General features: G+C 38.6%; 1 pseudogene; it reads right to left on the bottom strand.

The window, feature by feature from the left end:
• Window positions 1-2,747: 2,747 nt before the first annotated feature.
• The window catches only part of LOC133752686 (eukaryotic peptide chain release factor subunit 1-like), a 143,231-nt pseudogene continuing 120,112 nt past the window's right edge, over window positions 2,748-25,866 (bottom strand).

The following is a 25,866-nucleotide window of genomic DNA, read 5'->3' as shown; positions in this document are numbered from 1 at the left end:
ACCATTTGGGGAGTGAACCATTGGATGAAAGATTTTTCTCTCTCTCTCTTTCTCTTTGTCACCCTTTCAAATAAATAAATAAATGGTTTTTTAAAAGTTTTAAAAAATAGAAAGTATCACTTAGTCTTGTCATTACTGCCATTGTTTTTTTTTAAAGATTTATTTATTTACTTGAGAGGTGGTCACAGACAGAGAGAGGGACATACAAAGAGGTCTTCCAACCACAATGGCCGCAATGGCTGGAGCTGAGCCAATCTGAAACCAGGAGCTTCTTCCAGGTTTCCCATGGAGTGCAGGGGCTCAAGCACTCGGGCCATCTTCTGTTGCTTTCCCAGACCATCAGCAGGGAGTTGGATCGGAGGTGGAGCAGTGGGACTTGAACCAGCGCCTATATGGGATTCCGGTGCTGCAGGTGGAGGCTTAACCTACTAGGCCACAGTGCTGGCTTTGCCATTGGTTATTGAGTCGGTTTCTTTGCTTACAGAAATTGGGTCTTTTTCTTTGACTAAGAAATTTTTATGGAGAAAATCCAATGGGTTACTTTGTTAGCATCTGTCTACTTTAAATTTTTTTTGTCTTTCTCAATTTATTTGAGGTGAACTAAAATATACACAGATGGATGTTTGAGAAATCTTGGCTAAATCTCATTGTCTCTTCTTATTCATGCTCCCTTTATTCCTAATCTGACTCTTTGGGTCTTGGGATCTTGTTATGTTCTCTCCTCTGAAAAAGTTTTCATCCTGGTTTCCAATTCACTAAACTCTATGGCCCTATTTTAGTCTTTATCTTACTTGTTGATTTAAGCTTGGTATTAATGACCTCTTTATTATTTTTCTTTCTTGGAATCCAAGCCTACTCTTTAGAGTCTGCCATACCATTGCATACACATCTTCATCATCTATGTGTTCCCTAAATTTGTTCTCTATTTATCCTATATTGATAATATTTCCCATATTGCCCTAGGCTCCCTTTTCTTCTCATATATATATTCTATCAGTATTCACATTAACTCTCATAGCTTCCACTACCATCTGAATTCAGATGGCTTACAAGTCAAAATCTCTACTGCAACGCTCTTTTCCGTGCCTCAAACATTCCTATTTTAACCTGTAGAGGGACACTTATGTTGAAGTAGCTCAGAAGAACCTCAAACTCAGCATGGGCAATACTATAATTCCTCTCTCAACTGTCAAATCCAATAAATTCTATTTATTTTGCCTGTTTCCGAGCTATCCGAGCCCCAGTTATCAGCGCCTTTATCCAGAATATCTCTTTTACTTATATTTGTCTCTAATTGGTCCTTGTGGCTTTTATCTTCTCAATTCCCATCTCCATCTCTTTACTGAATTCCCAGTAAGAAAAACTTTTATTGACTTCTTGTTTTTTTGAAAGTCTGTTTTTTTTGTTTTTTTTTTTGTTTTTTTTTTTTAAGATTTTTTACATACTTGAAGGACAAAGAGACAGAGGTAAGACAGAAAGAAAAGGATCTTTCATCATTTGGTTCACCCCCCCTCCCCCCCCAACGACCACAATCTTCTGGGCCAGGCCGAAGCCAGGAGCCTAGAACTCTATCTATGTCTCCTACATGGGCATCAGGGGCCCAAGCACTTGGGCCATGTTCTGTTTTCCCAGGCACATTTTCAGGGAGCTGGATCAGAAGTGGAGTAGCTGAGACTCAAACCCTCCGCTCATGTGAGATGCAGCTGTCACAGGTTCAATCCGGTGCACCATGCTAGTCCCCTTATTATTCTAAAGATAAATTTTAGGGGCCAGCGCTGTGGTGCAGTGGGTTAAAGCCCTGTCCTGAAGCACCGGCATGCCATATAGGCACCGGTTCTAGTCCTGGCTGTTCTTCTTCCGATCCATCTCTCTGCTTGGCCTGGGATAGCAGTAGAAGATGGCCCAAGTCCTTGGGCCCCTGCACCCACGAGAGAAACCCAGAAGAAGCTCTTGGCTCCTGGCTTTGGATGGGCCCAGCTCTGGCCATTGTGACGCCAACTGGAGAGTAAACCAGTTGATGGAAGACCTTTCTCTGTCTCTACCTCTCTGTAACTCTGTCTTTGAAATGAATAAAATAAATCTTTAAAAAATAAGATAAATTTTAAATCTCTTTATATGATCTGAAAGGCTTCTCATGATCTCATGCTTTTACTAGTCTCATTTTGTGACAATGGTCATCTACAAATATACACTATCATATCTTCAGTTGCTCAAATATATCGTGTTTTCTCTTCTCTGGAACATTTTGCATGTGCTTTCCTGAGCCAGGAATACTCTGATTAGCTCCAAATTCCACTTAACAAAGTCTACCCTCCTTTTACCTAATTTCATCCTACAAGTAGTGTTAAAAGCTGTACAAAAAGAGACTCTTTCATAAGCTGTGGCGATGTAATTTAGAAAAAAAATGTCAAAAATCTGTTACGCAATATTTAATGAAATTGAACATATGCATTGCTAAGACCTAGCCATTCTATTCATATGTGAATAGTTCACAAAAAATACAACCAAAAATTAAGTGTTTGGGGGCAAAAATATTTTGACATCCATGCACAGATTTTTCATAATACACATTTTCACGAACTTTGTAAAGACAGACTCCACCCATATTTGTGGATTTCAAAAAATTCTTGCAACTTACGGTACCGCTGATTGACTCCACCCCGCAGGTCTCACCTCCTCTGCCCCACACTTCTCATCTTCTCAGCCTCGCAAGTCACTTTTCTTCTCTGCCCCGCCCGTCAGTCATGTCACATCACGTCTTGTCTCTGCCCCTCCATCCCGTAACTTCCTGCTTCCTCGGCACCTCTCGCCGACACGTCTCGTCTCCTCTGCCTCTCACGTCGCGTTATGCCGCGTGGCATCTCGTTGCGTGCCGTGCGTGACATGACGTCTCGTGGCGTGGCGTCGCCATGGCGGCGTGGCGTGGCGTGGCGTGGCGTCGGGTCGCATCGGGTGGGGTCGGGTCGGGTCTCGTCCGCTGTGTCTCTCTTCTGCCAGGGACATCAAGTCTCATCTCCTGTGTGCCGTACGTTCACGTTTGTTTGGTCTCCTGCGTCTTGTTGCCTGTGTCCTGCACATAGGGTCTTGTGTTTTCTGCCAGGTAAGTAACATCACATTTGGTGTCCTCTGCCCCACATGACTGTCAGATCTTTCTATTTCATGATCCCCTCAAATAGCTCAATTTTCAGCCAAATCATGTTTTTTCTACGATTTGTGGAAAGGGTTTAGACATACTTAGGAATATCCATAGCATCTGATCTAGCAATATAAAATCTTGTATAGCTATGAAAGGTGATAGAAGTTGAGCTGCTTGTCTGCATGTGAGTGAAACAAATTTGAATAAGACTTCTATCCCAGCTAGAAATTTTTGAATGTATGACTAAAAAAGACAATGATTAGATATAAAGGTGTAGATTGATTGGAAGTGGAAATGGATCTGGTAATACAGCTATCAGGAATCAAACTTTCTTGTGCAACAGGTTAAAATTTTTCTTTTTTCTTTTGTCTAGCCCTTGTATGTATCATGCTCTCTGAGTTTTAGCTACTGGGGTTGGCTGCTTTATGCTCTTTGTATTTCTTGTTTCAATTTCCAAATGAAGAAATCTGGATCAATTAACCAATTTTGTTCAATTGAGTTTGGATGTTGGACAAACTAGCCAATGGATCACGGCTCTGTCCTTTGGTAAAATAAATAATCTTAAATTGGGAATGACAGATTCAAGTCTGTGACTATTTCTGCTCAAAGCTATGGGTAAAGTATAGTTGCCTAGAATGCTAAAGTCATGGAGGCCACCATGAGTTACAGCTAGTATATGACTGCCTTCCAAAGATCCATTATTATAATAAAAGTTATACTGTTTTCTGTTTATTTCATTGGGACATTACTGATAGTTGTAACTGTGCATGTTTCTGCCCAATTTTGTTTAATAATTCATATTCATATAGCACTATTATTACCATGTAGCATTCCAAACTAGTTGGAAGTGTTGCTGTTGAACTCCTAAACCTAAATCCACCTGCCAGATGCACAGAAAGCCAATCACAGACATCTGGGTGCTGAAAGAAAGTGTATGTTAATTGCAAAACACAGAGCAAGGAACAGGGCAGCTGTAGCTTAATTCCTGGACTCCCCAAGGGGTTAAGAGATGAAGGTTGCTGAGAAGCGTGTGATCAGCTCATGTCCAAGTTCCTGGTTGGTCAGTGATGCTGATGACTTGCCTTTGACAGGCCATGCTCTTTAGAGAATTTATGGTAGCCAGGTTTGACTTTAAATAGTCTTGGGGTTTCATGCAAATGGTAGTTACCTCCTGTTCTAGACTTGGGATTTCCCTGTCTGTACCTTGAATTCCATTAAACTAAAGCCCTCTGGGCAATACTAGCCATCAGGATTTTTATCAATCGGAGAAGCAAATGACTTGTTGAGTTCAGTGGTTAGAACCATGTCTGGTGAGCTGTACAATTCTCTTAATTCCTTGAATTTCTTTTGCTAACAGACAGGGAGGACACCTTGGGCTAAGTGAGACAGAGGAGACGCTGGATCCTGCTTTTACATTTTAGAGGTTCAATCTCTATTTAGCTGACAAAATTCTTTCATACATTTATTTCTTTGGTTTTTACAATAGCCTTATTAAGATTTTTTTTTTTTTTTTGGCCAGGCAGAGTTAGACAGTGTGAGAGAGAGATACACAGAGAGAGTTATAGACAGTGAGAGAGAGAGAGAGAGAGAGAGAGAGAAAGGTCTTCCTTCTGTTGGTTCACTCCCCTAACGGCCACTACGGCTGGTGCTGTGCCGATCCGAAGCCAGGAGCCAGGTACTTCCTCCTGGTTTCCTATGCGGGTGCAGGGACCCAAGCACTTGGGCCATCCTCCACTGCCCTCCTGGGCCACAGCAGAGAGCTGAACTGGAAGAGGAGCAACCAGGACAGAATCCGGAGCCCCAACTGGGACTAGAACCCTGTGTGCCGGCGCCGCAGGTGGAGGATTAGCCAAGTGAGCCGCGGTGCCGGCCCAATAGTTAAATCTTAATAAAGATTCTAGTCCTGGTTGGAGCGCCGGTTCTGTCCCGGTTGCTCCTCTTCTTGTCCAGCTCTCTGCTGTGGCCCGGGAGGGCAGTGGAGGATGGCCCAAGTGCTTGGGCCCTGCACCCGCATGGGAGACCAGGAGAGGCACCTGGCTCCTGACTTCGGATCGGCGCAGCATGCAGGCAGTAGCGGCCATTTGGGGGGTGAACCAACGGAAGGGAGACCTTTCTCTCTGTCTCTCTCTCTCTCACTGTTTAACTCTGCCTGTCAAAGAAAAAAAAGATTTAACTATTCCCATTTCTAAAACTGTAATAACTGAAAAAATCTGTAATAACTGAATTCTCAGAGATTGTCTGCAGTTTTGGGATATAAACATTTAACTATAAGACATTTTGATTCTAATTCCTCCTATGAAAATGATTAACCACAAGGTTAGTCAAGTTACTTTATGAGTTTTAAATTACTCATTCAAAATAAACTAAATTATCTGTAAGTGTTCAATCATTTCAGCCATTCAGTTTTTCAAAGTGACTTGGCCAAGGTCACAAAGTAAGTATCTGGCAGCTTCATTAATATCCTAACATCATTTTATGAAGCTTTCCTTTGTATTTTCAAAGGCTAATTTGTATTTTTGGGCTTTGAGTACAACTGACTGTCAAAAGATGGGAAAACTATATGGCTGTGCTATTTTTGCATTTAGAGGGTCAGTATACACTGCATGAAATAATCCTACCAGAGTAGTGTTTTCCTAGGTAATAAAAGTTTGTAATCTTATGTCAAATATATATAGTATTCTCTTTTTTAATTTTTAAAATAAACTTTTAATTTCGGAATAGTTTCAAATTTATAAGACAAAAAAATAATGAAGTAGTACAGAGTCCCATATATCCCACACCCAGCTTCCGTATTATTAACATCTCATATTAGTATATTCGTCACAATTAATGAACCACCGTTTTTTCAAAAATCCAAACTTCCTCTGCTCTTCCCACCCTTCCGGACTCTAGTAATCCAGTATTCTCTTCTAAAAAGTTTTTTTTTTTTTTGCTTTTTTGTTCTATGGTATTGATTTTAAATTAAAAATATAATAATATAATATAATATATATTATGTAAATTATATATTATATAAATTTAAATATATTTGTTTTGTGTGTGATTATATATATTATATAAATTATATATTATATAAATTTAAATGTTTGTTTCATGTGTGATTATAGTCTTAGATATGTAATTTATAACAGCTACAGAAGAGCTTTAATGAGAGCAAATAAATTTCTGTAGTACAAAGTCATTAGTGAAAAGAATGTCTTCCTTGATTGTGTTTTGATACTGATATTCAGTATTCAAGTAATGTGTTTATTTGGTAAGATGTGAGTTTTAAAATAAATGGGTATTAGTTTGGCTGTCTGCAAGGTGTATATACAGATATATTTTTTCTTTTCATGTTTTTCTAAAATGAATTTTAAGTTATGAGACTTTGTCCTGTGTGTTTTGTCAAGAAATAACTACTCTCAATAGGATCATATGCCTTTTATGTGCTTCAGTTATCTAATATAAAAACACTCTTATGTACTTAATTAAATTGAATGACTGTGATAAACTTAGAAATATGTTGGGTATAAAGTTGCTGATTTGCAAGTTTATCTATATTATTGTATGCTTTTGAACTCGTAAAACACAAATCAAAATGTAGTATTGTACCACCTAGTTTTAATTTGAATTACAAGGTAAAACTTTCAAATAAGATAACAAACACAACTATTTTTAAACATATATATATATAATTGTGAATTTTTTAATGGAAATTCTATACTATACAAAGATGTCAAGCTCATGGTCAATGTTTCCAAGATTAAATTTAATTGTTCTTTCAGATTTGAATTTGCAAAAACTCTACGTGTTTTTCCCAATTATTTTTCCTTTATTACATTGTTTGATTTTGTTATTCTTTGGTTTTGTTAGGATGGTTTACTTATTTCCCCTTTCTAATTCCAATGATATTCTAAATACAGCAAGATTTTCTTCAAAATTTGACTTAATGCCAAGTTAGAAACACACCTATCTGCTTAAATACAATTTGAATAAAAAAAAACTGAATGACTAAAATACTCCAGAGATTTTCTTGAAATTCCTTTTCTTTAAATCAGTACTGCCCCCAGACTTTCATCTTTAATCTGAAATGTAATCATGCATAGTAAAATAGAGTTGTTATTTTATCTGAAGTCACTCTAATGAACCTTGGCATAGGAGAAATACGGCTACTTCTGCTTCTATTAATGCATTGCATCAGTGTTCCCATTACTGTAAGTTATATCCTTTTCTGGAACTTATTAAGCCCAGAATCCCTTACTGTACCCCTGGAAGAAATTCAGTGGCTTGCATTCACACTACAGTTATTTGCTTCTTTGCTTAAGAGAGATGCACCATAGTTATCTAAATCAAAGGTAACACGAATAGTGAAAGTTATATTGAATAATGATGCTTCTCTCAAACATAGTGTACGTGAAAATCAGTGGTTGGACAATGGAACTATGATTGGCTTGGTTTTCATGCCCTACTATTATGTTTCCCATTCCTGTTTCTTTTCTGACCAACCAATTCTATCTTTAAGGCTAGCATCATGAGGACTGGGTCAATTAATTTTTCTGTTGCCTTTTGTGTGATCTTATTCTTTTAATATTAAATCTGTTAAAGATAAGCTATTCTATGATAAATGTTAAAACACAGTAAGGAAGACTTTATTTGGAATCATCATGAAAGATAGAAGGACCACTGCAATGAAGTCTTGCAGTGGGAACAGGTGTTCAAGTTCAAAAACAAATACAGCATGAACAAGTGGGAATTTATAGGCAAAGAACAGCCTGGGGATCCGTGTATAGAAAATTAATAAGAGGAAACATCAGGGGTAAGGAGAATTCTGGCTAAATTCATCAAACAGGATTCTTGCAAATGACTGGTCAGCATCCCAGGGGAATGCTATGGGATGAGGAACTGTAAGACCCCTTAAACAGGCGTCCCACAAACCGGACCCCAGAAACACAGACTCCACTCCAATCGATGCAAAGGCAAGAGGAAAGTTTATTTCATTTGCAAATGGGCCGTCTCAGCAGCACCCTCTGGTAAGGTGCAGAGAGAGAGAGCGGCCCCGAACGATAGCTTTACAGAGTATTTAAAACTAAAAACCACAGTATTAGCATACTTAATTGTGTTACAATTCTATTGGGCAAGCTACAGGTTACTAGCATTTTATTGGGTAAGTTAATGGTTGCTAGGTAAGGGGCTTGGGATGGGGGGTCACGGGCAGTTTCTTCTTATCAGCTGAAGCAAGCAAGGACGAGGATGACAGTAAAACATAGTTCCCCCATTTTGTCTCTTGGTTAGCCCTTTCAGTCACAGAACCTTATTGTAACTCTTTTCCGGACTCCTGCAATTGTTATCGCGTGAGACCGTTACACAGAGCAGTTTCACAAGGCAGTTTCCCAAGGTTATTCTGCAGGCAGGTGGAGACACAGTTATCTTAAGGAATGGCTACTGTCAGCAGCCAAACTTTTTAACCCTTGCTAAAATTATTTTAATATTTACTTTTAGCAGGGGTCTTATAGAACCTGATCAAGTTTCAAGGGTGACCAAGTATCTATAATAGGGGTTTCTTGATAAACTTACTTAACAAGTTTTTTATGGAATTGGATTTTTCAAAGTACACAGGTGATCCTAGGAGGAGGTTCAAGAGCTTGACTAAAATTTGATCAAGCAAAGAATCTTTGTCAAGTCTATATGAAATTTTAATGCATTTTAAGGATTGTTATTTTGGGGAAAAGTAAAGGAGGTATTTGGATGCATTTTATCATCTTGGCAGGTGGGAAGTGGGAATGAGGATGGTGAAGATTAAATCCAGAGAAGTAATGCACACATTTTTAAAATCCATTTTAAAATTTACACTACAACTGTTAGTCCCCAGTAGTGCAGAGACTACAAAGCTCCTTACATGTACTTTTTTGTTTTTCTTGAGATCAAAATAGGCACATTCAAAAATTTATTCTAGTAAGAAAATTATATATAAGAGCAAAATGGTTAAACTAGCTTTTAAAAATAAAGTCAGTTACAGAGTATTAGGTTCCTTTTAAAATTGATTAAAGGCCATTGGGTTCCCCCAGAGGCTGATAGTCAACTCTGTGGGATTCCCAGAAGGGGGTCTTAAGCTCATTAAAGTCTACAATCCTTTTATCTAGAATGTTAATTTCTTCCTAGAAGCAGCTAATCACAGGAGACCACAACATTCTGTCCCAGATCAAGGTTGAGGGAATTGTCTTTATGTACCTCTCTTCTGACCAAGATAATAATTAAAGATTTGCCTTAAAAAAGAAATGATCTACTTCATTGTGCTTTTATGCTGAGATCATTACTTCAATTAATAGGTTAGTCAGTCAAAAGGTTTTACATTCTTTGCATATTGTGGAAATTTGAGCATTGGTTTAAATTATATAATGAATATGCAGTCATGATTGCTGATATCATTTGTGTGCACGATAATTTTATTTGTTTAATTGAATTTCATAGGGATGACTTTCCAAGCAAAAATTTTTTTTAAAGTTTCATTTATTATTTGAAAGGCAGAGAGAGAGAGAGAGAGAGAGCAAGTGATCGTCTATCTGCTAGTTCACTTCTCAAGTACCCACAACAGATGGGGCTTGCAAGGTCTACACCAGGATCCAGGAATTCCATTTGAGTCTCTCAAGTGAGTGACAGTAATTTGAGTACTTGCCCAATCATCTGCCTCCCAGGTGTATCAGCAGGAAGCTAGATCAGAAGCAGAAGCAGGACTCAATCCCAGGTACTTTGATATGGAATGTGGGCATCCAAGCAGGAGCTCAACCCACTGTACCACAATGTCTGCCCTCCAGGCAAATTTCTATGGTGACCCAATGATAGCTACAGTGCTGTGTCTTTACATCTGAAATCAAGTCTTCAAATAATGCCTTGAATGCAGATGTTACATACCATCAGGCTCCAGGCTCCTAGCCTGCCTCAAGGATTTTTGTTTAGGGAACTTCCAGTTCTAGGCAGGGGAATTCCAGGTCCAGAGCACAAAGTACTGAAGCCCACTTTACAATCATCATAAAAATTCCTTGAAGGGCCTGTGCTGTGGCATAGCAGGTAAAGCCGCTGTCTGCAGTGCCGGAATCCCATATGGGCACTGGTTCGAGTCCCAGCTGCTCCACTTCCAATCCAGCTCACTGCTATGGCCTGGGAAAGCAGTAAAAGATGGCTCAAGCCCTTGGGCCACTGGACCCATGTGGGAGACCCAGAAGAAGCCCTTGGCTCCTGGCTTCGGATCGCAGCAGCTCTGGCCATTGCAGCCAATGGGGGAGTGAACCAGTGGATGGAAGACCTCTCTCCCCCTCTCTCTCTCTCACTGCCTCTCCTCCTCTCTCTGTGTAACTCAGACTTTCCAAAATAAACAAATCTTAAAAAAAAAATTCTGGGCCGGCACCGCGGCTCACTAGGCTAATCCTCCGCCTGAGGTGCGGGCACTCCAGGTTCTAGTCCTGGTTGGGGTACTGGATTCTGTCCCGGTTGCCCCTCTTCCAGGCCAGCTCTCTGCTGTGGCCAGGGAGTGCAGTGGAGGATGGCCCAAGTGCTTGGTCCCTGCACCTGCATGGGAGACCAGGATAAGCACCTGGCTCCTGGCTTCGGATCAGCGCGGTGTGCTGGCTGCAGCGCTGGCCGCAGTGGCCATTGGAGGGTGAACCAACGGCAAAGGAAGACCTTTCTCTCTGTCTCTCTCTCACTGTCCACTCTGCCTGTCAAAAAAAAAAATTCTTGAAGGGTAAGGCATTGATGACAACCAGGAACTTGGATACAAGCTGAATTTGTAAAAACCACAGTGAGTCAAACCAACCCTTTATGGCAGGCCAGAGACCAAATGCAGCTGTCCCAACCCTTTGTGCCCCTTATTTATGACTCCCCTTTTTCTTATAGCCTTCTTTAAAACCCCCAAAGCACTCTCATTCAACAGGATGGTAGTTCTAGAGACATGAATCTTCTATTGCCTCATTTATTGATAGATTAAGCTTCAAACTTAGTCTGTGTAATTTTATTTTTTTAATGTTTATTTAATATATAAAAATTTCCAAAGTATAGTTTTTGGATTACAATGGCTCCCCCCCCCATAACTTCCCTCCCACCCACAACCCTCCCATCTCCCACTCCCTCTCCAATTCCATTCACATCAAGATTCATTTTCAATTATCTTTATATACAGAAGATCAATTTAGTATATATTAAGTAAAGATTTCAACAGTTTGCACCCACACAGAAACACCAAGTGTAAAGTACTGGTTGAGTACTAGCTATAGCATTAATTCACAATGTACAGCACATTAAAGACAGAAATCCTATATGGAGAGTAAGTGCACAGTGACTCCTGTTGTTGATTTAGCAATTGACACTCTTGTTTATGTTGTCAATAGTCACCCTAGGCTCTTGTCATGAGCTGCCAAGGCTATGGAAGCCTTTTGAGTTTGCCAACTTTGATCTTATTTAGACAAGGTCATAGTCAAAGTGGAAGTTCTCCCTTCAGAGAAAGGTACCTCCTTCTTTGATGGCCCGGTCTTTCCTCTGGGATCTCACTCACAGAGATCTTTCATTTAGGTCATTTTTTTTTTTTGCCACAGTGTCTTGGCTTTCCATGCCTGCAAAACTCTCATGGGCTTTTCAGCCAGATCCGAATGCTTTAAGGGCTGATTCTGAGGCTAGAGCGCTGTTTAGGACATCTGCCATTCTATGAGTCTGCTGTGTATCCATGTTGGATCGTTCTCTCCCTTTTTAATTCTATCAGTTAGTATTAGCAGACACTAGTCTTGTTTATGTGATCCCTTTGACTCTTAGACCTATCAGTGTGATCAATTGTGAACTGAAATTGATCACTTGGACTAGTGAGCTGGCATTGGTACATGCCACCCTGATGGGATTGAATTGGAATCCCCTGGCACATTTCTAACTCTACCGTTTGGGGCAAGTCCAATTGAGCATGTGCCAAACTGTATATCTCCTCCCTCTCTTATTCCCACTTTTATATTTAACAGGGATCACTTTTCAGTTAAATTTAAACACCTAAGAATAATTGTGTGTTAATTAAAGAGTTCAACCAATAGTATTAACTAGAACAAAAAAATACTGAAAGGTATAAAGTATTAATTTGTTAATCGACATTCAGGACAAGGGCTGATCAAATCACTGTTTCTCATAGTGTTGGTTTCACTTCAACAAGTTTCCTTTTTGGTGCTTGGTTAGTTGCCACCGATCAGGGAGAACATATGACATTTGTCCCTTTGGGACTGGCTTATTTCACTCAGCATGATGTTTTCCAGCTTCCTCCATTTTGTGCAAATGACCAGATTTCATTGTTTTTTACTGCTGTATAGTATTCTGTAGAATACATATCCCATAATTTCTTTATCCAGTCTACTGTTGATGGGCATTTAGGTTGATTCCAGGTGTTAGCTATTGTGAATTGAGCTGCAGTGAACAGACAGCTCTTTTGTTTGCCAATTTAATTTCCTTTGGGTAAATTCCAAGGAGTGGAATGGCTGGGTCGTGTGGTAGAGCTATATTCAGGTTTCTGAGGAATCTCCAGACTGTCTTCCATAGTGGATTTACCAGTTTGCATTCCGAACAACAGTAGGTTAGTGTTCCTTTTTCCCCACATCCTCGCCAGCATCTGTTGTTGGTAGATTTCTCTATGTGAGCCATTCTGACCGGGGTGAGCTGAAACCTCATTGTGGTTTTGATTTGCATTTCCCTGATGGCTAGTGATCATGAACATTTTTTCATGTGCCTGTTGGCCATTTGGATTTCCTCTTTTGAAAAATGTCTATTGAGGTCCTTGGCCCATCTCTTCAGTGGGTTGTTTGTTCTGTTGTTGAGGAGTTTCATGATCTCTTTGTAGATTCTGGATGTTAATCCTTTATCTGTTGCATAGTTTGCCAATATTTTTTCCCATTCTGTTGGTTGCCTCTTCACTCATCTGACTGTTTCTTTTGCAGTACAGAAACTTCTCAATTTGATGCAATCCCAATTGTTAATTTTGGCTTTGACTGCCTGTGCTTGTGGGGTCTTTTCCAAGAAGTGTTTGCCGGTGCCTATATCTTGCAGGGTTTCTCCAATGTTCTCTAGTAATTTAATGGTGTCGGTTTGTAGATTTAAGTCTTTAATCCATGTTGAGTGAATTTTTGTTTTAAGGTGAAAGGTAGGGGTCTTGTTTCATGTTTCTTCACATGGAAATCAAATTTTCCCAGCACCATTTATTGAATAGGCTGTCCTTGCTCCAGGAATTGGTTTTAGATCCTTGATCAAATATAAGTTGGCTGTAGATGTTTGAATTGATTTCTGGTGTTTCTATTCTGTTCCATTGGTCTATCCATATGTTTGTGTGCAAGTACCATTCTGTTTGATTATAACTGCCCTATAGTATGTCCTCAAATCTGGTATGGTGATGCCTCCGGCTTTGTTTTTGTTGTACAAGATTGCTTTGGCTATTCGAGGTCTCCTACATCTCCTTATGAATTTCAGCATCATTTTTTCCAGATCTGAGAAGAATGTCTTTGGTATTTTGATTTGTATTGCATTGAATCTATAAATTGATTTTGGGAGAATGGACATTTTGATGATATTGATCCTTTCAATCCATGAGCATGGAAGATATTTCCATTTTTTTGTATCCTCTTCTATTTTTCTTTAAGGTTTTGTAATTGTCATCATAGAGTTCTTTAACATCCTTGGTTAAGTTGATTCCAAATTATTTGAGTTATTTTGCAGCTATTGTGAATGGGATTGATCTTAGTTCTTTCTTAGCTGTGGCATTGCCTGTGTATACAAAGGCTGTTGATTTTTGTGCATTGATTTTATATCCTGCTACTTTGCCAAACTCTTCGATGAGTTCCAGCAGTCTCTTAGTAGAGTTCTTTGGATCCCCTAAATACAGAATCATATCATCTGCAAAGAGGGATAGTTTGAGTTCTTCCTTCCCAATTTGTATCCCTTTAATTTCTTTTTCTTGCCTAAGGGCTCTGGCTAAAACTTCAGAAGTATATTGAATAGCAGTGGTGAGAGTGGGCATCCATGTCTGGTAGCAGATCTCAGTGGAAATGCTTCCAACTTTTTTCCATTCAATAGGATGTTGGCTATGGGTTTTTCATAAATTGCCTGATTGTATTGAGGTATGTTCCTTTTATACCCAGTTTGCTTAGAGTTTTCATCATGAAAGGGTTTTGTATTTTATCGAATGCTTTGTCTGCATCTATTGAGAAAATCATATGGTTTTTCTTCTGCAGTCTATTAATGTGGTGTATCACACTGATTGATTTGCGAACGTTGAACCATCCCTGCATACCAGCATGAAATATTGCATTTTACTATCTACAAATATTGTTTTGTAGTGGTGTAATAAACTTTTTTAATCTACTCTCTGAATTTCAGTGACTGGTGATCCTATGATATAAATCAACAAAATACAGATGAATAAAATAAAAAGTATATTCATGGAAATTCATAAGGAATGCAAGTGAAGGAGAGAGCCAGAATTTGAGGCTTATGTACTGTCTCAGGCTGGTCAAAGGAAAGGTAGTTTTAGTTCTGTGTGGGGAATGTAAGCTTTGGGAACACGAGGGGAGGTAATTTATAGTTAATATAGTTATATGTAATATAATATAGTTAATTTATAGTTAATCAGGTCTTATATACATAAGAGTCTTTCAGGTGATGACAGCTTTCTCCTGGAGCAGTTCTCTTCCTGGTAGAGAAACACTCTACAAATGGTTCTAATTTTAGATAAATAGGGGGAGGACAAACAACTTCTTCTGTGTTACATGCACAGATGCTCCTCAATTTACAATAAACCCATGGTACATTGAAAACTAGATTGAATTGCATTGAGTACACCCCATCTACCAAACACCATAGCTTAGCAACACAGTACATTGTACAATACCAGTTGTTGGTATGTAGCATGTAGCATGGTAGCATGTCTGACTGGGAGCTACCATTGCCTAGTATAGCAAGAAAATGTCATTTTGCTTATGCCTACCTCAAGAAAAGATCAAAATTTGAAATTCATAGTGATTCTTACTGAACATGTATTGTTTTTTCAGCATCATAAAGACAAAAAAATCATGAATTGAACTGTTGTAAATCAGGGACCATCTGTATAATTGCCTTCATTTCAAAACAATCCTATACTTAAGTTGAAGTAGGCAGGCTTACAGGCTAAAATGGATTAGATTTGTGAGCTGGAAGACCACACCTTTGCCATGCCCCTGTGTGACCTCATGCCCATACCTGATACCTTCACCACGCCCCTGTGTGACCTCATGCCCCTAACTGATACCTTTGCCACACCCCTGTGTGACCTCAACCCCCTACCTGGCCACACCTGGTTGCCAACCAGCCAATCAGATTAATTAACCACTCCCCGTTTGGAAGTGGGTTAAAAGTCTAGGACATGATGTGTCCGGGTCCTTCTCTTCTTCCCTTGCATCTTTCCAGGAGGGGACTTGCTGTAGCCCTGCGCCTCCAGGGCGCATGGCCTTTGGGCCATGTGCCTCTAGGCTTCCTGGCCTAGATGCTCATCCATGTGGCTGGTTCCTGGTGCTTGGTATGAATCTAGATTTACTTCTCTGTCTTAATAAAGCTCTCACTCTCCTATGCACTAAATAAAAGCTTAGAATGGATAGCAGCTGAAGGTACTTGCTGCACATGGCTTTTGGCCTGCTCCCTGCTTGGTATGGACACTACCCTAGTTTCCAGACTTTCCCCTCTCTCCAACCTGGACTACCCCCTCACTTTCCTAGATACCTCTTGCACTAAATAAAAACCTAAAATGTGCCATGCTGCCTCATTTATCTATGCCGGTATTTAGAATTCTTTAAATATTAGGCAAGAACCCTCTTGGGCTTACTAATATTGGGGATTTATTAGTAAGCATATGGTGAAATCATATGGCACCCCAAATTCTGATAGCACATGTGGTATCCCAGATAGAAATTCTGGGGAACTTTAAGGGGCCACATTTTTGTGTAAATTTTAGGGGGTCATGTCCAATTTCAAAGTGACATACTTTGAGGTGGTACACTCTAGTCTCCTTTAGTTTGCTTTGTTATATCTGTATGTAGAAGATAAATAAATATAACCAAGTAGTTCTTATAAAATGAAAATTGTAATTTTACTAAGCCTAAATCATTTAAAAACTACACAAAAAAACAAAACCTACTCTGAACTCCAGTTATTAGCACCATTACTCATGTATTTAAATTCCTTTGAAGGGACAACTTATCCTGCTTTATGGAATGAGGTATTGCTTAATCCTAGAAACAAAAATAAAACCAATTAAGATCTTTAAAATATTCAAAAGTTGTAGTTTGGAAATTTATATTTATTAAATAAAAATTTTAAAAAGATCTTTAAAATAAATAAATTCACCCCAGGATCATTAGCTTGTAGTTAATTCTCTGTGTTAATAGTTCCCAGATATTGCTTTCCTTCTGAAATGATGGAAATATTAAGTTTCTGAATTCTAATGGAGTGTGCCCAGGTACAAAAGTATTTTGAAGAATTTAGTCCCTCCCTCCCTGAATTTGGTTCATCTGACCTACACAGTATTTTCATTTTTGTAATTTTTGAGTTGTCATCAATAAAATATAAAAATCAAAAAATGATTTTTTCAAGTTGTGTTAAGGTAAGTGTGCTCTTTGGCTATGATTTTAAAAGAATTTTTCCCCCAAGTGGCAGTTACAGCTCACTAAACTGACAGTGAGAAAGGAAGGGAAAAAAAGGAGTTTTATTATAAGCTTATTAGACAATGGAATCCCAAAGAAATAATCACAATCATTTTCACCTAGTCCTAAATAATTAGATTTGTCTACCATTCTTGGTTCAGCTGTATACTTTTATGAAGCCATCTGTTTCCAATCTAAACTAGACCTGAAAATCACAAGTTTTAATTCCTCAAGAACAGATGCCTGCTCACAGAGGCAGTATCTATCAAAGGAGGTATGGAACCATAAATATTTCCTTTAGTAAAGACAAAGACTCTCTTTGTCCAAAACTTGGACCAGTCTCCTCTGAGTTCTCTGCTTGACAAAGTCCCACTTTGGGTTTCCCACTCTGTCCTGGTAGGATACAGCTTGAGCAAAATACCTTATATGTCAGTTTAGTGAAAATCCCAATTCTTAGTATTCTGACTACTTTCGCTCAATACTGTTATCATGTTGGCCTGCCTTTAGCAATAATCCCATCAAGTCAGTTTAACCTGATAAACGTTGTCCTTTATGTTTCCTCCCAGTAAGTTTCCATGCATTAACCCCCATTTTGCTGCTTGGTCATAAACTACAATTTGCCCTTAGTAAAGTCAAAGTTCAGCCCAATCTCACTCCACCACTCCAAGACTCACTGCAATGATTCTTATACACATCAGCATGATCCTCTTTGAGTATAGTCTGCTTTACCTTCTTGAACAAGAGTCATGGCTGTTTTTTAGTAGTAGCAATCATTAAGTGTTCCCCATATAGTTTTTTACATTGAGTTTTTTGATGCTCTATTCATTTGATCCTTCTAGAAAACTCAGTCTCCAGCTTAAAGCTTAAAACAGAAGCCTACAAAAAAAGGATGTGAAAAGCCTCTTTTTAATAGGAAGACTGAGTGGTTGGAGCTAGTTTATTATAATTACTCAAAGTATAAAATTAGGGAAGAATGGAATCCTTAAATGCTGTGTAGTTATTACCTTTGATCATTTAATAAGAATTTAGTGACTACTATGAAGAGATTACATGGGAATTTGTATATTAAATGTTTTAATCACATTTATTAATCTTTTTAATGGTCAAATTGTTCTAATAAATTTCTTATGCCAGACTTAAGTAAGTAAGATTTTTCAAAGAGCTCTCATTCCTTCTAATAGTTTAAAATCAAGGTATTTGGCATGCTAATTGCTGTAGGATTGTCATTTCATTTAGATCCTGTCAAATAGTACAGAAAGTTTTTTTTAAAACTTTTATTTAATGAATATAAATTTCCAAAGTACAGCTTATGGATTACAATGGCTTTTTCCCCCCATAACTTCCCTCCCACCTACAACGCTCCCATCTCCCACTCTCTCTCCCATTCCATTCACATCAAGATTCATTTTCAATTATCTTTATATACAGAAGATCAATTTAGTTTATATTAAGTAAAGCTTTTAACAGTTTGCACCCACACAGAAACACAAAGTGAAAAATACTGTTTGAGTACTAGTTATAGCATTAAATCACAATGTACAGCACATTTAGGACAGAGATCCTACATGGGGATTAAGTGCACAGGGACTCCTGTTGTTGACTTAACAAATTGACACTCTTGTTTATGGCGTCAGTGATCACCCTAGGCTCTTGTCATGAGTTGCCAAGGCTATGGAGGCCTTTTGAGTTTGCTGACTCTGATCATATTTAGACAAGGTCATAGTCAAAGTAGAAGTTCTCTCCTCCCTTCAGAGAAAGGTACCTCCTTCTTTGATGACCTGTTCTTTCCACTGGGATCTCACTCGCAGAGATCTTTCAACTTAACTTCATAAAAATATTTTCAATTCAAATATGACATTACGAAACTGTTTAGTTCTTTGGTGATTTGCTTGTAGCTCTTCTTCCCTTAAAAATAATCATTAAAAGGGTTAACATAATTATTTACATTAGAATAGATTTGATATATACATAATTTCAAATTGTGTGAAATTGTGTGTGTGTGTGTGTGCATGTATTGGTACCTTTATATGCATCTGTATATATGCAGGAGATAGACAAATGTTCAATAGAGAACAATTCCAAATAGTTTATTTAGATACTCTGGCCTTAGGAGAGGGAACATAACTCAAACTGTTAAGTGTGCCCTGCATATGATGACCTCCTTCTGAAGAGAATAGTATGGAAAAAGAGATAAAGAATATCTTTATAATGGAGAAACCTGTTAAACACTGCCTCTAGTCTGGCAACTTAAGTCAACACTGACTTCACCACGTTGACAGTGGTAAGTCATGTTTATACTATGCACATTTGATAGGATGAAAATAGCACTTTTCCTCTGTGATCTTTCTAGCAAGAACTCACAACCCAGTCTAATCAGGAGGAAAGGAAATCAGATAGGCTCCATTGAGGGACATTGACTGATGAGTAGTGGACAAATGGCTGACCAGTACTCCTTGCAACTGCCAAAGTCATCAAACACAGGGGAGTTAGAAACTGGTGCAGCAGGGAGGAACTTAAGGAAACAAAAGTCGTAAATGTAGTCTGGCACCCTGGATAGGATTCTAGGACAAAAGAAAAGATACTAAGAAATTAAAAAAAGAGTAATTTTGAGTGAAGTATGAGCTCAATGAATAATATATCAATATTAGTTCATTTAATTGCAACAGATGTTTGTTTTATATCTTTGTCAAGCAGTTGTTAAGAATGATATACTACTATAGTTTTAATGATCTGTGATTATTTTAAAATTTACTGTGTATGAGTGAAATTGACATCTTTTCATTTGATTACTGTTTATAGGCCCTTACCTGTATTCCTGTTGAACTATGGTCTTTTTACTTGTTGAATTCTTTATTTTGTGAAGCATTAAGTCTTTGACTGTAATATAAATTAAAAATATGTTACTGCAAAAAGAAAAAAAATTAAAAAAGAAAAGAGGAAAATGGGTTTGGTGTGTATAGGAATAGAGAGCATTATCATCTTAAGTTTCCTGTGAATTTAAAACTGCTCTGAAATGAACAAGTTTACTTGAAAATATATATAGCTTGAAAATAGTAATATTTTGAATAGTAATAAGATTAGTTAGTGAAGCTGAATATTACTTTTTTAAAAGATGTATTCATTTATTTGAAAGTCAAAGTTACAGAGAGAGAAGGAGAGGCAGAGAGAGAAAGAGGTCTTCCATCCACTGGTTCACTCCCCAATTGGCCGCAACAGCCAGAGCTGCACTGATCTGATGCCAGGAGCCGGGAGCTTCCTCTGGGCCTCCCACAAGGGTGCAGTGGCCCAAGCACTTGGGCCATCTTCTACTGCTTTCCCAGGCCATAGCAGAGAGCTGGATCGAAGTGGAGCAGCCGGGACTAGAATCCGTGCCCATATGGGATGCCAACACTGCAGGCAGCTGCTTTACCTGCTACGCCACAGCGCCAGCCTCTCAATATTACTTTGAGTCTTTGTTTATCCATGGAATATATTATATTATGTATGTATAATGACAATATCATGTTCTAAGATTTCTTTTTTTTTTTTACTTTTTTTTTTTTTTGACAGGCAGAGTGGATAGTGAGAGAGAGACAGAGAGACAGAGAGAAAGGTCTTCCTTTTTGGCTTTGGTTCACCCTCCAATAGCCGCTGCGGCCGGCACATCTCGCTGATCCGAAGCCAGGAGCCAGGTGCTTCTTCTGGTCTCCCATGCGGGTGCAGGGCCCAAGCACTTGGGCCATCCTCCACTGCCTTCCTGGGCCATAGCAGAGAGCTGCCTGGAAGAGGGGCAACCGGGATAGAATCCTGCGCCCCAACCGGGACTAGAACCCGGTGTGCCGGCGCCGCAAGGCGGAGGATTAGCCTGTTAAGCCACGGCACCGGCCTAAGATTTCTTAAAGTAATTCTTTTTACTGTGAGATTTGTCATTAATTTGATATACATGGTAGGTATTTGTTGCTTTCATAAGTTTTCAATTTTTAAGAATGAACTTTGTGTAAACATATGGTTTCTAAACTAGGGAGCTTCAAAAAGTTCATGCATTACAAAAAAATAAAACAAAAAAATAACATGAGTAGTTTTCAAAATTCGGAGGTACCCAAAATAAAATCTTTTAATTATATTTTCCTTGAACTGTTGATATTGTTTATATTTACATCTTTGATACACTTTGATTTAATTTTTTTATTAAACTTTTATTTAATGAATATAAATTTCCAAAGTATAGCTTATTGGTTACAGTGGCTTCCCCCCTCCCATAACTTCCCTCCCGCCCGCAACCCTCCCCTTTCCCGCTCCCTTTCCCCTTCCATTCATGTAAAGATTCATTTTAAATTCTCTTTGTACACAGAAGACCAGTTTAGTATATATTAGGTAAAGATTTCAACATTTTGCCCATATAGGAACATAAAGTGAAAAAAACTACCATTGAATTACTAATTATAGCATTAAATAGCAATGTACAGCACATTAAAGACAGAGATCCTACATAATTTTTTTTTAAAATTAATTAATTTTCTATGCCATTTCCATTTTAACACCAGGTTGTTTTTTTTTTTTTCATTTCCAATTCTCTTTATATACAGAAGATCACTTCAGTATATGATTAGCAAAGACCTCATCAGTCTGCGCCCACACAGAAACGCAAAGTATAACAATACTGTTTCAGTACCAGTCATAGCATCACTTGGCTTTAGACGACACATTAGGGACAGATCCCACATGGGGTGTAAGTACACAGTGACTCCTGTTGCTGACTTAACAATTTGACACTCCTGTTCATGGCGTCAGTAATCTCCCTAGGCTCTAGTCATGAGTTGCCAGGGCTATGGAAGCCTTTAGAGTTCGCTGATTTTGATCTTATTCTGATAGGGTCATAGTCAAAGTGGAAGTTCTCTCCTCCCTTCGGAGAAAGGTACCTCCTTCTTTGATGGCCCCGTTCTTTCCACTGGGATCTCACTCACAGAGATCATTCATTTAGGTCTTTTTTTTTTTCCATGATATATTGGCTTTCCATGCCTGCTATACTCTCATGGGCTCTTCAGCCAGATCTGAATGCCTTAAGGGCTGATTCTGAGGCCAGAGTGTTGTTTAGGACATCTGCCATCCTATGAGTCTCCTGTGTATCCCACTTCCCATGTTGGATCTTTCTCTCCCTTTTTGATTCTATCAGTTAGTATTAGCAGATACTTGTCTTGTTTGTGTGATCTCTTTGACTCTTAGACCTATCAGAGCTATCAATTGTGAGCTGAAATTGATCACTTGGACTAGTGCGATGGCATTGGTACATGCCATCTTGATGGGATTGTGTTGGAATCCCCTGGCATATTTCTAACTCCACCATTTGCGGCCAGTCCGATTGAGCATGTTCCAAATTGTTCATCTCCTCCCTCTCTTTTTCCACTCTTAGATTTAACAGGGATCACTTTTCAGTTAAAATTTAAACACCTAAGAATAATTGTGTGTTAATTACTGAGTTCAACCAATAGTACTAGAACAACAACAACAACAACAAATACTAAAAAGGATAAAGTATTACATTGTACATCTAAAGTCAGGACAGGAGCTGATCAGTTCATTGTTGCTTATAGTGTCCATTTCACTTAACAGGTTTCCCATGTGGTGCTCAGTTGTCACCGATCAGGGAAAACAAATGATATTTGTCTCTTTGGGACTGGCTTAATTCACTCAGCATGATGTTTTCCAGATTGCTCCATCTTGTTGCAAATGACTGGGTTTCGTTGTTTCTTACTGCTGTATAGTATTCTATGGAGTACATGTCCCATAATTTCTTTATCCAGTCTACTGTTGATGGGCATTTGGGTTGGTTCCAGGTCTTAGCTATTGTGAATTGAGCTGCAATAAACATTAATGTGCAGATGGCTTTTTTATTTGCCAAATTAATTTCCTTTGGGTAAATTCCAAGGAGTGGGATGGCTGGGTTGTATGGTAGGGTTATGTTCAGGTTTCTGAGGAATCTCCAGACAGACTTCCATAGTGGCTTAACCTGTTTGCATTCCCACCAACAGTGGGTTAGTGTCCCTTTTTCCCCACATCCTCTCCAGCATCTGTTGTTGGTAGATTTCTGAATGTGAGCCATTCTCACCGGGGTGAGATGGAACCTCATTGTGGTTTTGATTTGCATTTCTCTGATTGCTAGTGATCTTGAACATTTTTTCATGTGTCTGTTGGCCATTTGGATTTCCTCTTTCAAAAATTGTCTATTGAGGTCCTTGGCCCATCTCTTAAGTGGGTTGTTTGTTTTGTTGTTGTGGATTTTCTTGATTTCTTTGTAGATTCTGGTTATCAATCCTTTATCTGTAGTATAGTTTGCGAATATTTTTTCCCATTCTGTTGGTTGCCTCTTCACTTTCCTGACTGTTTCTTTTGAAGTACAGAAACTTCTCAATTTGATGCAATCCCAAATGTTAATTTTGGTTTTGACTGCCTGTGCTGCTGGAGTATTTTCCAGGAAGTCTTTGCCTGTGCCTATATCTTGCAGGGTTTCTCCAATGCTCTCTAATAATTTGATGGTTTTGGGTCGTAGATTTAAGTCTTTAATCCATGTTGAGTGAATTTTTGTGTAAGGTGATAGGTATGGGTCTTGCTTCAAGCTTCTGCATGTGGAAATCCAATTTTCCCAGCACCATTTATTGAATAGACTGTCCTTTTCCAGGGATTAGATTTGGATCTTTGGTCAAATATAAGTTGGCTGTAGATGTTTGGATTGATTTCTGGTGTTTCTATTCTGTTCCATTGGTCTATCCATCTGTTTCTGTACCAGTACCATGCTGTTTTGATAACAACTGCCCTGTAGTATGTCCTAAAATCAGGTATTGTGATGCCTCCGGCTTTGTTTTTGTTGTACAGGATTGCTTTGGCTATTCGAGGTCTTCTGTGTCTCCATATGAATTTCAGCATCATTTTTTCCAGATCTGAGAAGAAGGTCTTCGGGATCTTGATGGGTATTGCATTGAATGTATAAATGGCTTTTGGGAGAATAGACATTTTGATGATATTGATTCTTCCAATCCATGAGCATGGAAGATTTCTCCATTTTTTGGTATCCTCTTCTATTTCTTTCTGTAAGGTTTTGTAGTTTTCATTGTAGAGATCTTTAACGTCTGGTTAAGTTTATTCCAAGGTATTTGATTGTTTTTGTAGCTATTGTGAATGGGATTGATTTTAGAAGTTCTTCCTCAGCCGTGGCATTGCCTGTGTATACAAAGGCTGTTGATTTTTGTGCATTGATTTTATATCCTGCTACTTTGCCAAACTCTTCGATGAGTTCCAGCAGTCTTTTAGTAGAGTTCTTTGGGTCCCCTAAATAAAGAATCATATCATCTGCAAAGAGGGATGGTTTGAGTTCGTCCTTCCCGATTTGTATCCCTTTAATTTCTTTTTCTTGCCTAATAGCTCTGGCCAAAACTTCCAGAACTATATTGAATAGCAGTGGTGAGAGAGGGCATCCCTGTCTGGTACCAGATTTCAGCAGAAATGCTTCCAACATTTCCCCATTCAATAGGATGTTTGCCATGGGTTTTTCATATATTGCTTTCATTGTATTAAGGAATGTTCCTTCCATACCCAGTTTGCTTAGAGTTTTCATCATGAAAGGGTGTTGTATTTTATCAAATGCTTTCTCTGCGTCTATTGAGAGAATCATATGGTTTTTCTTCTGCAGTCTGTTAATGTAGTGTATTACGTTGATTGTTTTGCGAATGTTGAACCATCCCTGCATACCGGGGATGAATCCCACTTGGTCTGGGTGGATGATCTTTCTGATGTGTTGTTGCATTCTATTGGCCAGAATTTTATTGAGTATTTTTGCATCTATGTTCATCAGGGATATTGGTCTGTAATTCTCTTTCAATGTTGCGTCTCTTTCTGGCTTAGGAATTAAGGTGATGGTGGCTTCATAGAAAGAATGTGGGAGGATTCCCTGGTTTTCGATTGCTCTGAATAGTTTGAGAAGAATTGGTGTTTGTTCTTCTCTAAATGTCTGGTAGAACTCAGCAGTGAATCCATCTGGCCCTGGCTTTTCTTTGTTGGGAGGGCCTTTATTACTGTTTCAATTTCTGTGTCAGTTATGGGTCTGTTTAGGTTTTCTATGTCTTCCTGGCTCAATTTAGGTAGGTTGTATGTGTCCAAGAATCTGTCCATTTCTGATAGATTTCCCTGTTTGCTGGCATACAAGTACTTGTAGTAATTTCTGATGATTCCTTTTATTTCTGTGGCGTCTGTTGTTACGTTTCCCATTTCATCTCTGATCCTATTGATTTGGGTCTTTTCTGTTCTTTTTTTAGTTAGTTGGGCCAATGGGGTGTCAATTTTGTTTATTTTTTCAAAAAATCAGCTCCTCGTTTGGCTGATTTTTTGTAATTTTTTTTGGATTCAATCCTGTTGATTTCTTCTCTGATTTTAATTATTTCTCTTCTCCTACTGGGTTTGGGTTTGGTTTGCTGCAGATTTTCTAGATCCTTGAGATGACTTCAAAGCTCATCTATTTGGTGCCTTTCCAATTTCTTGATGTAGGCACCTATTGATATAAACTTTCCTCTTAACACTGCTTTTGTTGTATCCCATAGGTTTTGGTATGTTGTGCTGTTATCCTCATTTACTTCCAGAAAATTTTTGATTTCTCTTTTAATTTCTTCTATGACCCATTGTTCATTCAGGAGCATGTTGTTCAATCTCCATGTGTTTGCACGTGCTCTAGGGATTCCTGAGTTGCCAATTTCCAATTTCATTCCTTTGTGGTCTGAGAAGCTGCATGGTATGATTCTAATTCTTTTGAATTTGCTGAGACTTGCTTTATGGCCTAGTATGTGGTCAATCCTAGAGAGGGTTCCATGTACTGCTGAGAAGAATGTAAAGTCCTTAGATGTCGGATGAAATGTTCTGTAGATATCTGTTAGATCCATTTGGGCTATAGTGACATTTAAATCTACTGTCTCCTTGTTGATCTTCTGTCCTGTTGATCTGTCTATCTCTGAGAGTGGAGTATTGAAGTCCCCCAGTACTATTGTATTGGGGTCTAAGTCTCCCTTTAAGTCCCTTAACAGGTCTTTTAAATAAGCTGGTGCCTTG

This window comes from Lepus europaeus, chromosome X (assembly GCF_033115175.1).
Source record: "Lepus europaeus isolate LE1 chromosome X, mLepTim1.pri, whole genome shotgun sequence".
Classification (NCBI taxonomy): Eukaryota; Metazoa; Chordata; class Mammalia; order Lagomorpha; family Leporidae; genus Lepus; species Lepus europaeus.
The sequence above is the reverse complement of the archived record's forward strand: the minus strand, read 5'-3'. Positions and strand labels throughout refer to the sequence as shown.